We start from the raw sequence: 14706 nt of genomic DNA on the forward strand, positions 1-14706 counted from the left end.
TACAAAGTTCCTCACACTGAGACACCAAGGAAACTACTTTTAGGAAATCGATGTGTGTTACTACAGCTCTGCCACTGAGAAAGCACCGGTGACTCCTTGTTTCAGCAATTCACTTCATCTGCTGCCTGCCACTGGGACCTCGTCCCAGGGATCTGGCTGGGATCTCATCCCAGCATTCCCCGGCCACAGAAGGTGACCTCAGAAAACTATGCTGAGGAAAAGAGTCCTCCAGACCTCACAGATATTTCCTCTACCAAATTCACCCTTTCAGGATGAACCAGTGGACTAGCTACCTTCTTCAGGAAAACAAGTTAGATCCTTTAAGCAGAATGAGTGGATGTGAGCATTACCCCTGCAGGAACCTCCCAGGTCACTCAGGACATCCACCTGTCTTCTCCTTCCCTTTCTCCATGCCAGGGAACTGGGTGCTGCCAAGAAAGCTTTTGGCTATCTGTCGCAAGGCTGGGGTTGGGCATTTGGGCTCCTAAGGACCATGTGTTCAGCTGTAGGGCCCTGGTAACTGAATTTGCTTCATCCCACAGCCTGCCAATATTTCAATTTGGTGTTTTTTAAGGAAGCAGTGCAAGCTTTTATGTGCGCTGTCTTTCTTAACCTGGGCCTTTGGCCAGAAAGTATTAATCCAATCAATGTGCAGGAGTGGGAAGGCTGGAAGTGTTTGATTTGTGCCAGTTGCTGGCATCATCTCATTTTAAGCTTCTGGAATGAACCCACTTATGACTGAATGCCGCAGTGTAAATTCTGCAAATAAAACAGATAAAATAATCTCAATTACTTGAGCTCAGGACTAGTTCACATATGCCACTCCAGAGATTTAGAAGGCATTATTTCATAAAAACATCTAATTAAATTTAATTATGGTTCTGCAGTCATTTTTATGTTCAACAGGTGGAAAAAAAAGTGTTTTTCAAACTTTTGGTTACGCTCAGTAAGTGATGCCTGCTAAAACACAGCATGCACAGCATAGTAAAATCTTGGTCATATGTTAGAAACATTAAAGAAACATCCTGTCTTCAGTAAACATGTAATACAAAGCTTCTGCAGAGTGAATTACAGCAAGAAAGTTTGTAAAAATTTTAGGGAGGAAGAAGGCCTGTCCAAGTGTGGTGTGTACGTATGTGTATGTGTACATGCATTCACACACCCCCCACCTCTTCACCTCCGCTATACCCGGCATTCCTGTCAACAGTTCTCAAGACTCAAAACTGTGATTGGCAACTCTTCAGTCACTAATAAAGCAGAAGTTTAGGGAAAGCTGGTAGAAGACAAGGTTTCAGAGCTACTAATAAAAGATGAATCCGAGCCTGCAAAAGTACAGTTTGAATTGTGCATTTTTGCATCTTTATACTTTCTATCCTCCTGGATGGATTTTTCTCCCTCTTCCTCTGGCACAACCCCAGCTACATCCTACAGCATTAGGATGTTCTGTCAAGCAAATGTGCAAACTGTGTTTTTAAACCTTGTAAAGGCTTATGTCAAAAGATGTACCAAGGATCACATAGGCTAGACTCCAGAAATAGAATTTTACAGATGAAGTAACTTCCTAACTAGAAATGATAAAAACTACATAGAAGCAAAGAGCTTTAATACATGGATTTAAACCCCCCTTTTTTTTTAAATATTAAAAAATAAATCAGATGCAAAGCTTGTCTTTTTATTCTAGACACACAGACACAGAATTAAATGGGAGAATGTGAAACTAAAATCATCCCATCTGCCTTTGTAATTCACCCAGACTAGACACAGAAATGCTATGGAATTTAATGCAATGAACCCCAGAAGTGTCACTTTCACAAATCTCAAGAGGCATCATTGACCTGAGGCTGGCTGCAGTTTCTGCCCCAATTCCAGTTTAATGTATTCCAGTCTGACCCTGAAGCGACAGTGCTGCTGGAGAACACACTAAGAAACAAATGCAGGCAATTGCTTTGACATAATTCTTTTGGACGCAGGCAGATCGAATGTGCTGATGTCAACAGAGACCAGAAAAGAGTTTCATCCAATCTCCTTTCCTCACTGAAGAAAACAATGAGAGGAAACAAAGCACAACCCAAACCCAAACACATGCCCACCTCCCAGCAGCAGTACTGATACATGCTGTCTAAGAAAGGGAGAACCAAGACAAATGTTTCTAAAGTAGCATTTATATGTATACACAGCATTTCATTTATAGCTTAAATCTACACGACTTGTGTATATAATTGGCTCTTTGCACATAACATGCATGAAACATCTGTTCTATAGGAGACACTAATTTAAAACCCCAGGAACAACCTAATGCAGTCCTTTATGGCCACAGCGCATTCAAAAGAGTTCCTAGCATAGTTTCCTTAACTTAATGTAAACCATTCTTCATTCTCACATGCTTCTAAAATTTAGGGGGCTGTGTGGACCTGCTTTCAATATAATTGTCAGGACTAAACCTTCCTGCCTTGCCACTCGTATAAATATCCAAGCTCTAGCATGCTCTGAGGCTGCATAGTTTGAAGTCAGAGAATATTGAGGCAACACTGACTTTTTTCTGCACAGTGACAACAAGAAGAGAAGCTAGGAATATATTTTCCCATGGGAAATATGAATTATGGTAGGAAACCAGATCAAGGATGCCACGGTGTCTATCATGAGAATAAAAGACTAAGCTAAAGATTTTCTTCTCCAGCTGGTGATGTTGCTCCTGAAATAACTTCTGTAAAAAAGAGAAAAACCCACACATCACCGGTACAGTTTTCAGAACTCATGAGGGAAAATACTAGGGTTGAACGTGGCTGGCCCCTCAACTTTATACAATAAAAACAGAACAAAAAAGCAGATCCCAAGCTCATTTCCTCCTCTCTCTTTTACTTCCTCTCCTAAGAAAGGCTTCCACCTCTGCTATTTACAATTTTTCTTTTCTCCCAGTCCTCCAGCTCCTCCCCCATCAGTCCATACAGAAGGACTGTCTGCAATGGTATAATGCAAAAACCAGATGAGATACTTAAGGCTTCCCCTTTCTGTGTGCCTGGAGTGTTTCCAGGAAGAGAAAGTCTTGCGAGGATTCTCACTTTGCTCTTCTGCAGCTACTTGTGTGGGTCACTCTACCACAATAAAAGCCTGCATCTGTTATCTGACCACGATCGAGAGACAGATAAAGATTACCATTTTTAATGTCCATAGGAAGTGTGGTCTGAGAGAAGAGTGATCATGTGTAACAGCCACTGAAGCTGTTTGATGTGGAACATTAAACCACCCCTACACAAAGTAAAACCAGACTTTTGTCCTCTGTCTATCACCTTTTATATGACCTGCCCCCAGAATGTGGCCACAAGTTGTGGTCCACAGTTTGGCTGAGCATCAGAAGCCGCAGAATCTTTTCCTCTATGTTGGGATCTGCGTAAGTGTTGCAATGTTCAGGCAATAAGGATTTTAAGGCCACCAATCATCAGGATTTAGTCATAAAATCACAGAATGGTTTGGGATGGAAGGGACCTTAAAGACCATCCAGTTCCAACCCCCTGCTAAGGGCAGGGACATCTTCCACTAGACCTGGTTGCTCAAAAGCCCATGCAGGGGTTGAATATTGAACGCTTCCAGGGATTGGGCAGCTTCTCTGGGCAACTTGTTCCAGTGCCTCACCATCCTCAAAGTAAAGAATTTCTTCCTCATACCTCATCTAAACCTACAGTGCTCAAGATCTTTATTAGTGGCATAGGCAGTGAGATCGAGTGCACCCTCAGCAAGCTTGTGGATGACATCAAGTTGAGTGGTGCCATTGATACGCTGGAGGGAAGGGATGCCAGCCATCCAGAGGGACTTGGACAGGCTTGAGAGGTGGGACCATGGGAATTTTGTGAAGTTCAACAAGGCCAAATGCAAGGTCCTGCACCTGGGTCAGGGCAATCACCAGCATCTGTACAGACTGGGGGATGAAGGAACTGAAAGAAGCCCTGTGAAGAAGTACTTTGGGGGTACAGGTGGATGAAAAATTGGATATGAGCTGGCAACACATGACTCCAGTCCAGAAAGCAGCTGAATCCTGGGCTGCATCAAAAGCAGCATGGCCAGCAGGTCAAGGGAGGTGATTCTGTCCCTTTACTTTGCTCTTGTGAGACCTCACCAGGAGGTGAGGTGTGAGACCTCACCAGAGCATCGAGCTCTGGGATCCCCAGCACCAGACCTTGGACTTGTTAGAGCAAGTCCAAAGGATGGCCATGAAGATGACCAGAGGGCTGGAACACCTCTCCTATGGAGACAGGCTGAGAGAGTTGGGGTTGTTCAGCATGGAGAAGACTCCAGGAAGACTTTAGAGCAGCCTTAAAGGAGGCTTATAAGAAACATGAAGAGAAAGGCTTTACCAGGACCTGCAGTGACTTTTTTTCAAATTCTGTTTTCAACTGAAAAAGGGTAGATTTAAACATGGGAAGAATTTTTTTACAATGAGGGTGGTGAGACACTGGAACAGACTGCCTAGAGAAGTTGCAGGTGTCCCGTTGCTGGAAATGTTTAATGTCAGGTTGGATGGGGCTTTGACTAACCCGGTCTAGTGGCAGGTGTCCCTGTCCAGGGCAAGAGTGTTGGAGTAGATGAACTTTAAAAGTTCTCCCAATGCAAACGGTTCTATGATTGGTGATTCTCCTATTGAATTGGATGCTCACCTCTGTGGTTCCTATCACAAAACACAGCTGGCACAGCTGGGACTTAATGGTGCTGTAAGAGAACGTGTGCAATATGGGTACAAACCCGTATCACTGTAGACAGAGATAAAGAAAGCACATACACTCCAGGATTAAGGCACATGAAGAACAGAGGATTAAGATACCCACATGGTTCTGTCTAAATGCACATATGATGCAAAACAAAAAGCAAGAACCAAATGCACTCATACCTTTACACTGTCATTTGTATGAAGAGTCAGTCTATCATTTCTTCCCCATTGTAAAGCCACGGTTGTTAGGACAATCACAGCAGTGGTTATGTAGCTCACTATCTTCTCAGAGCGTGAGATACGATCATCTGCAGTCTTCCAATACTTCCCTCTACACATGCACCTCTGACTCCAGCTTTCAGAGACAGCAGATTATTTGTTTCTTGGCTACTGCAGGCTGTTACAATATTTTTACAACAGGAAATGTGTGTTCCATACGTAAGAAGACTACACTTACAAGAAATAATGCAGGAAAGTGATCTAATTTCTCTTCTGCTTCCTTCCTTCTGCAGTGTGCTGCATTAAGATGTTTGTTCCAATACACAGATATCAGTTCAAGGCCAAGATTTTATTTACCCTGATTGTACAAAACAAGCCAGCACTTAAATTGCAACTCAAACACCTCAAGCTGTTGTGCTCCTTTTCACGCTCACCTAAGTGATTTAGGTAAGTGCGCTTAAAATTTCTCTTTTCAAGGTTATTGAGCCTGTCTCATCCGTGGCCGGATATTTGTGTGTCAGTGCTATAGATTTAAACTCCTCTGAATGAACACTTTCCAAAGGTGCAAACAGCAGATCAAGAAGGAAATGTCAATTTTGAAGTGAACCTCAGTATTGCAGACTGTAAGAAAATGTCCATTGTACTGCATTTAAGGAAAAGAGCACAACATCTTCAGTAAGCACTGCACCCCTCCATGGATGTTACTCAGCTACCACTGCGGAACAAAAAAATCTGAGTAACTGCTACACTTCACTTCTCTGCTTTTGGAAAACCAGTTTTTAATTTAGGAAGTCTGAGATAGCCTTTTAAAAGAAAACTTTAAAGCATTCTCCTACACATATCCTATTTATTACTGGGACTGACAATACTTGTAAGTAATAAATTATAAATGGCCACATGCTACTGCCTCCTGTCTGCAAGCTAAAAGCTGGCAAGAGACTCTATACTGCTACAGGGCCAAATCTGCATCAGGCAAGTTGCTGAATTTGGGAAGTTATGAGCACCAGCAGATTCACAAGCTGACCAGTCAGTGCTAACTGCTCAATGCCAAAGTTCTTGGAAAGCGATAAACAGATGGGTCAGGGAAGGACAGAACTCTGACTTGGATTGGACAGCTGTAGAAATAAGTTCATTTGTTCTCTATCTCCCATGCTAAAAACCAACAGACCATTAAAACTCCCCACTCTATCCTGCATTTTTCGTGAGCTAACATGACTAACTCTTTCATATTTACGTGTTAAGAGAGGTATATAAAATACAAATAAAATCAAGAGATACTTCCAAAAGTTATGTTTGTTTTGTTTATGATGTCAGTAGTGTATTCTTCTGGCAAGGCAATATTGTCTCTGAAATGCAGGAGATTTCCCTACGCCTGGGCTGCAGCCTCTGCTTTTTGTTTGCATTTGGACACTTAACCATCTTCCCTGAAGCTGAAGCACGAAGAATGAGGCTCCATGTTTCCTTTTGTATGTATTTTTTTCAGAGCAGTTTTTCAGATGCCAGGAGCACAAACGTAAGCAAAAGAGAAGAGTTCAGCATTGCTTTAATGGCAGCACCCTGGATTCCCCCTGCCCCCAACAAGTGATACATATTAGTACATCTGTTTTCTCTGTGAAGTCTTTCTGCATTCTTCGCAGGGCACAGGAAGGATGTGGGCTCCTTTTCACATTCAAATGAGGCAAATTAGCCTTTGCCTGGTTCCTTCAGTATAATGCTTATTTTACATTTAAGCGTGAGAAAAAGGGAGGAAATAAACCCCAATATGTTAGGTGGGTTACATGTTCCATTTTGGTGCAAGCCTCACCGAGCCTTCTTTTGCGAACTGCTTTCCACAGGACACAATTTCAGGATGATAGTTTAATTAGTTCAATAGTTTAATTATGTAAAATGACCAAATAGTCTGCACAAAGAAATAGCTACTACAGACACATTAAACACGAGAAAAAGCTGAAAATGCCAACCTGAATCAGCAGGGTTCAGGCAATCCAGGGCTGTCCAGCTCGAAAGCAGCACTGCAGGAGAAAATCTGAGTGTCCCACTGGAAACTAAATTGAACATGAGCCAGCAATGCTCCCTTATGGCAAAGGTGGCCATCAGCCTCCTGGCTTGCATTAGGAAAAGCACTTCCAGCAGGTTGAGAAATATGACCCTTCCCCTGTATTCAGCACTGGTAAGACATGACTGGAGTGCTGGATTCACTTCAGGGATTCCTGAAAATTTGGGGCTCCCTTGTACAGAAGAAATATGGACTTATTTGAGCAGATCCAGTAAAAGGGCCACAAAGATGGTTAAGAGTTTGGAGCACCATCCTATAAGGAAAGGGTGAGAGCTGGGACTCTTCAGCCTGGAAAAGAGAAGGCTCAGGACAATCTTATTAATGTGTGTAAATATCTCATGGGAGGCAGTAAATGAGACGAGGCAAGACCTTGCAGTGGTGTCCAGCGACTGGCAATCGGCACAAATTAAAGCACAGGAAATGCTGTTTAAACAAGACAAAAAAGCTTTTGTACTGTGAGGGTGTTGAACACTGGCACAGGTTGCCTAGAGAGGCTGTAGAGTCTCCATTGCTGGAGATATGCAAATCCCAGCTGGATATGACTCTGAGACACCAACTTTAAGTTGGCCCTGGTTTGAGCAGAGAGTTGGAGCAGATGATTTCCAGATGCCCTTTCTAACCACAGCAGTTTGTGATTCTGCCAGATCATATAAAGACCTGCTGCACTTACAAAAATCCTTCTCTCACTCCTTCTACAAGATGGAGACAAATGCAACAATTCAGTAAGGTAACAAAAGCAGAGTCCACATTTTGCAGGGAAAAGGTGTGGTTCAAATTCCCTCTTTTTTAGGTCCTGTGCTCCAATCCAAGTGGTAAAGCTAAGAGATGGGATGCAAGAAAAACCAAACTGCTTGGTAAACTGTGCTTTACCCAAGACAGTTAGCACTAGGTGGAAATTCAGAGCACACTCTTTGCATTACAGCAACTTCTTGCACACTTAATGCACCCTATGCACAAGGTAACACACCCCACATACAGAGAACAGAGAATGAAGTAGTCAGGTGCTGTAAGTTTACACTCGGCTTTACTGACGGGAATCTCCTCTGGCAACAAGCCCTTAGCTCTGATGACAGTCGTGTGCCAGGTTTGACAGGCTTTACTGAGAGACCTGGAAGAAGTTTTGACACACCTGCTAAAGCATGAAGTGCTTTATCCATCTCGGCTGCCATCCTCATCCACAGTTCCAGAATGCACCAGTCTCGCAGCAAGCAATGGGCTGTGTCATTGGTCTAGAGGCATGCAAGACCCATGTTCCAAGTCCCTGTTTTGCTCACAGACTACCCCTTGAAATAAGTTACTTGCTGCTGTTCTTGGTTTTCCCCCTGTTCTGACCTGAGTCACCGTACAATGCACTCTCCCCTCAGCCTGTGTGAGCAGAGCCCTGCTATGGCCTTCCACCCCCTCCGTGGGAGCCCTGAAGCCTCCTCTGACCACAGAGCAGCAAGAGTTCCTACACCCTCACAGCTGACACCGGTTTTTCAGACACCTGGCTGCATAAAGAACACAACCATCTACTGTTCTCACGCACCTCTCTCTGCTCTAAAGCCAAAGGCATCCAAATTGATCGGTCTTGCAGCACCATTATGTGTGTCAGCTTGAACTCCCCTTCACCTTCCATCTCCTTCCTTAAAACAGAGCACAAAGCTCCAACTCAGAGACCTAGAGTAAAGGTAATCCAATCTAGATTTAGACCCAGACCTCCCCGAAAGCCTGAGCTCACTCAGTGTCAGGCTTTAGCTATCCTCAAGCAGTAGGAGCAACAAGGCTGCTCAACTGGACACTGATGCCTTCAACACTGGTTTACTTAAAAGTGTTGTGCCAAAGAGGTAAGTGGAGGGGCCTGAATAATTCAGAAAGATCTCAAAAACAGTGCAAGTGAAAATATACTTTAGGCGTCTTAGGAACAGTCAGTTTCTCTCTACCGAGGCATCCATAGCACTTCTAATCCATAATTTCCATTTTAGCCTGTTAAAATAATGAGATTTATTAGTCCTGTCACATGTCCTTTCTGAAGATGCTGGGAGGGTGTGGAAGAGGGAAGAGAGAAAATTAGTTATCAGTCACCGCTTGCCAAGAGTAGACTAAGCACTCAAGAGTTATACATTCATGTATAAATGACTCAAGGGAATTTCATTTATTCCTTTTCTCCTAGCTTATAGTTTTTTCCTCCTGTCCTGCAGCCCTTTTTCCCACTGCTCTCAGTCACCACATGCCTGCAGTGGACAAGTTGGACAGTAGCAAACAATTCTGGATTTTCCCCCCTTTCATCATGAGAATTCATTTGGACTCTCTTTCCCAGACCTCAGAGCATGCCTGATTCCTGGGAGCAGAACAGAGAACAAGAATAGAGTTAATCTTTAGCAATGTGATAAAAATCACTCTCTCACACAGACAACTGGAGAGGGATTTCAACAGAGCTGTTGTGCCAAGCACCTGATAGCAAAACCTGAAACTGTTGCCAACCCACGCCTTCCTGCTCACAGACACAGCTTGCTCAGTCTCCCCCCAGCACTCCTGCTTCTCTACTAAAATCTAAGTCACCACTGAGCAAACCCTCTCACCAAAGCGAGAGGCCACTCTTTCCATAACCGAGACACAAGCACGGCTGCATTACAAGTGGGGTCACCTCATCTCTCTTTCTACTGTTTTTAATTTAAAAAAGTTAGGAAAAGCACCTTAAACAATCAGATTGGAGAGAGGGCATAGGAGGACAGGACGCATGGAGATTTCATGGCTTGGGTGCAATCTAAGAAGCCACCAAGGAGCAGGCAGGTGAGCAGAGCAGCTGGGAAGGGAAGGGAGGAGGGGGCAGAAGGAGATGCGGCAAGAGCTACCAGCATCTTGCTCTCCCAAAGCCAGAGTGCCAGCTGGCAGCTACATGTTGCTGGTTGCGTGTGGGCTGTGAGTATAAGAGAGGAGATGAGCCTTTAGGGGAGGAGCTGTCTGATAAATCATTAATGAATGAAAACATGAAGTAATCAGTCTGCCTGGGAGGCAGAATCATCTAATGATGAGGATGATGGACTAGGAAGCAGGAGATGAGGTTCCTATCTCACCTACAAGACCACTGGCACACCAGCTCCGTTTGCTGTGAGTAAGAAGATACAGCTGCTTCCTTACATTGAAGGGCTTCTCCCTTAAAATCAACACAAAACCCCATGATCTAGGTGATAATAAAATTTACAGCATCCTTTGTGGAAACTGCACCCCCAGCTTTTCTTTTGTTGCAGGCAGTGCACAAAGAACCAATGTCCCTTCTCAGAGATCAGAGGTCTTCACTAAACCAGATTTTTTTCAAAGCAATAACAAAACCTAGTACGACCTTTCAGCAGCACCATTGGCATTTAACTTTAAATCGATTAACTACACACACAGTACTAATTACCCATGGGTGGGTTTTTATTTTTTTTTTTAAGCAATCAGACTACTGGCTGGAAATGTAAGGGTATGTCTCTGTGTGAACAGGGACACTCTGCTTTCTATGTGCTCTCTGAAACGACAAGGAAAATGCTTGAGAAATGATGTTTAAAGGGGCATTTGTGTTTATGGGGATAGCTGCAGGGGCACCAGACACATGCAGTCAGAAAGTGATGAGGTTGATAGGGGAAGGGGCAGGAGGTTAGCACAGTTTCTTTTGCACAAAAACCTAGCAGAACGTGTCATGCTGCACAAAATAAATACAGCCCTTGCATGAAAAAGAAATTGTCAGGTTTGTACAGTTGTCAGGCTTATTTGGAAAGATGCTCACAAAGGTGATTCTTGATTTTTAAGAAATCTTTAAATGCTCTCTTTCCTCTGTCTTAAGATCCCTGAACATTCAAGAGTATTGTTTTAAAATAAATGATTCTAAAATAAACACAATCACGGATATTATTTTAAAATAAACACCAAAGACAGACATGGCACACATCAACATGAAACCATCTAATCTTGGCACATTTGTGGGATAAGAGGCACAAGGGCTTTATCATCCAATGTACTTAAAACATGATTCTCCAGAGTGAAGGATGCATAGATTGCAGCAGAAACCACAAATAGAAGACACATATGGCCATGACAGAGACTGTGTTTATAGAAACTCAAACAAGCACCTGAGCAGATCTGTGTTTTTCAACTACAAACCTATTTGTGGTGCTGAAGTCCAGTTTAATTATTCTGCCAAACATTGCTGAGCCACAACAAGTTTATTACAGTTTATGGAAGAACCTACTCAGGCAATTTTACAAGGAAATTGCCTGTGCCTAATCTAATTGCTAAGAAGTAGCTAAAATTATATTAGTCCTGGAAAGACCAAGAAAGAAACAGGAAGCTCTAAAAGGTTCAAGAGGCATCACAAGGCTGTTCCTGTAAATCACAGCATTGCAGATTTGAGGATGAGATCCCTGGAGAGGCTCTCAGTCACAGTCAGACAGTGTTTTTCACCCAGAACAAACATAACACAGGTGAGATGACTTACAGCACATAAAAGTATGATTTCTCACATACTTAAGCCTTCTTCTGGTTACTGAATACATTTATATAATAAGTGGGGTTTGTAAATTACCCACTGATGAGATAATACAGATTTAAATCATCTGCAGTGTCAGTTCTTTCTACTTGCAAGCTTTAGCAGCCCTTGCAAAAGATTTAACTGGGCTCCACTGAAGAATCCAATTTCTCAGTATTTTGTTTAATCATAAGATAAGCAACACCTATAAAATTTAACAAATGGATTAGAATGGCTTAGATATTTCCAGACTCTTGCAGGATACTAGCATGTAACATCAGAAGGAATTACTTCTGTAAATTACAGAAAGATTAACTGGAGGTTGCTGGACATGTCAAGCAAGCTACAGTCAAGCCTGTTAACACAGTAATGTGTCATTAGGTGCCACCCAATCACAGAAACACCTCTGAAAAGTCACTTGCTAGTTTACGTCTTGCCAAACTAACCAAGAACGGATTTCTGACAGCACCAACAGCTACTTTGACACTTTGCATGAACCACCATGATTTCAACTGGCATACAGCCTGTTGTTTTGCTCATGTGCTCTGGGTTAAAAATAAAAAAAATTAAAAAAAAAAAGAAAAATATTTTAAAAATCTGCTCCCTTCACACTCGCCCACACCACTGACACAGAGGAGCCTAGGGCAGACAACCTGGACTCAAACTGGTTAAATACAAGAAAGGGAAGTTGTGAGCAGACAAAGCAAGCTCCAAGGGCATTTCTCTCAGACTTTCACAGTTTTCTGGTACTTCACCCATCCCTGACTTGCAGAGTACATTAAATTTGCTGCTCTCACTGTCCATCATCATTAGAGAACTGTCCATCAAAAACCAGATTTCTATGAGAGCTGGTTAAAAACCTGAAGAAAATATACAACTAATTGCCAGATGTGCCTGGGGTGTCTTCTTTCTCCACCCTGGAACAGGAAAATGGTTTTATGTTGTGCTTTTACCTGTTCTTGGTGTGGTTTTGTTGTTTTGGGTTTTTGTTTGTATGGTTTTTTGTTTTTGTTTTTGTGTTGTTATTTTTTTTCCTCTCTTGTTTTAAATAGTTAAGGAAAGTTCTTGTCTGGGAGACAAGTAGAAGCATCTCCAACCCAGAGGAGCCTAAAGCTACACCACAAAGCTCCTGGAATTTATCCCAGACTTAGGAGATTCAAAAGAGCCAAGCAAGACATTGACTACATTCATGAGTAGCTTCAAAAATAGGAGAAATATTCTGGGCAAAAAAAATACCATGAGAATTACTGGTTACAGTGGAAGCAGAACAGTGTTGATAACTTGACACAAAACCCCTCCACACAGCAGCACTCTTACAGCTCCTGCTGAAGCAGGATGGTGGCCTGGAATGGTATTGGACTCTCACAGTATTGACCAAGAGTTTTCTTAGAGACGAAGAGGTTGTTAAAAGTGACAGCTTAGGAATTTTTTATTTCTTTAATCAGAAGCACAACCAGGGAAATATTTAATACAGTAATAGAAACTATTGATGTTAAATAACAGAAATACTTCATACAGCTCTTAGAAGTCCCCTGCAATACAAATGACTTTCAATGCTGTATCAAACATATGCCTCAAAATTTTCATTTGATTCATTATTTTCTTTTGATTTCTGGAAACTTAGAAGTGCTGTAGAAGGGGTCTTGCAGCACCAGAGTAACAGGTCTGTGTTTCCCACAAAATTTAAAATTCAGGCCTCATATCCATTCACCCAAATCACACATGCAGAAAAGTATAGATAAAAGCAGATGTAGGTATGGGGACCTAAACTGGATGGTAAAAGCAAACTAACAAAACCAATGTGAACATGAACTCTTCCCAAAGACACTGGCTGTGCACAGCCAGCAGCTCAAGTGCTTCCTCTCTCTGCCTGGAAACGGAGCTCCTTCCTCAGAGCTCTTCCCAACACCCATCCACCTTCTGAAGTGTTTTCAAGCTGGGCTGCTTTTTGCCTGCTATGTAATACATAGTCTCTTTGCACACTGCTGCACGAGATATTAGATGAAGGGTGCTACATCTTTTGCTGAGCATAAACCACATGAAACTGCTCAGAGCACGACAGGAGCCGCAGTTCCGTGCAAGATTCGCTACTGCTGACAGTAACCAATGGCATATTCCACACACATGACCAGACAAGTAATTGTGTCTGGGTAACACCAACACCACATGTTCAGGGTGACACACACATGGAAGGCACATGCTGCACCTACACAGGAATGATGAATACTTCAGTATCAACACGTAAGAATTCTGTTTTACACTAGTAATGTAGCTTGTGTCTTCAGCATGCTCCTACTTCCTTGGGGTGAGCAAAAGGCTGCTGCTAACAACCTCGTATAGTTCAACACAAGCTTTCCTTCTGCTTTGTCAGCTTTGACTAGTGCTCTCTCTCTGTCATCTGAAACACTTGGCTTATAAACAGTCTAATCCAAAAAAGAAAATGAAGACATATACTGTAGTTTACAACTGTGCCCGATAATCCCCCAACACCATCTAATGACACACAAAAAGCCAGTGGTTAGACTCAAACTAAGCTTCCCTGTGTAATTACAGTCAGTTAGAGGGCAAAACTTAAGATAAAAAAAATCATTTAAAAAAGCTAATGGAATGATCTTGGGCTTCTACAAAGGCATTTAGCAGATACCAAAATGGTCATAAAGAGTATCTTAGAAATAGGACAGTGGATATTGCATTGTCTTCCCTGCCAAAAAATATGCCCCTTCACTTGTACACAAATTTGTCTCCCTGTGTTTTGAAACATTTGGCATAATGGCCATGGTAGAAAACAGTGAGAAGTCTGCACCATCTACCAGCTGTCAGTCTCTGCTTTCTATATGTCTAAGCATGTATTTTGAGATACCCTGCTCTAGAGATAGCGCAGAATTTCATGTAACAGATCTTTCATCAACCTCTGTCTGACAAGAATAAAGACATGTAGTGGCCTAAATATTTCTCATCAAAGGATGTAAATGGAAAGAAATAGAGGGAAAGGGGATTATGTTTGATCGTAAATGACATGCAGAGAGACACTAATTCCCTAATATTGAGGAATTAGCAGAGGAGGAAAAAATGGACAAAAACTCTTAAGTGTCATGCACAAGCAACAAATATCATGGAAAAGGAGGACTTTCCCAGACTGATGATTTTGTCCAATTACAGCTAACCAGACGCAGCACCCCTCACAGTAACAGATACTGGTGACCAGTGCAACCAGTAGCTTAAAGCATACCGCACTTTAATTTGTTG

General features: G+C 42.5%; 1 protein-coding gene across 4 annotated transcripts in view; it reads right to left on the reverse strand.

Moving 5' to 3' along the window:
• FYN (FYN proto-oncogene, Src family tyrosine kinase) overlaps positions 1 to 14706 on the reverse strand; it is a 139334-nt gene that overhangs the window by 55259 nt on the left and 69369 nt on the right. The gene's annotated exons all lie outside the window — the stretch shown is intronic.

Source organism: Corvus moneduloides, chromosome 3 (assembly GCF_009650955.1).
Source record: "Corvus moneduloides isolate bCorMon1 chromosome 3, bCorMon1.pri, whole genome shotgun sequence".
Classification (NCBI taxonomy): Eukaryota; Metazoa; Chordata; class Aves; order Passeriformes; family Corvidae; genus Corvus; species Corvus moneduloides.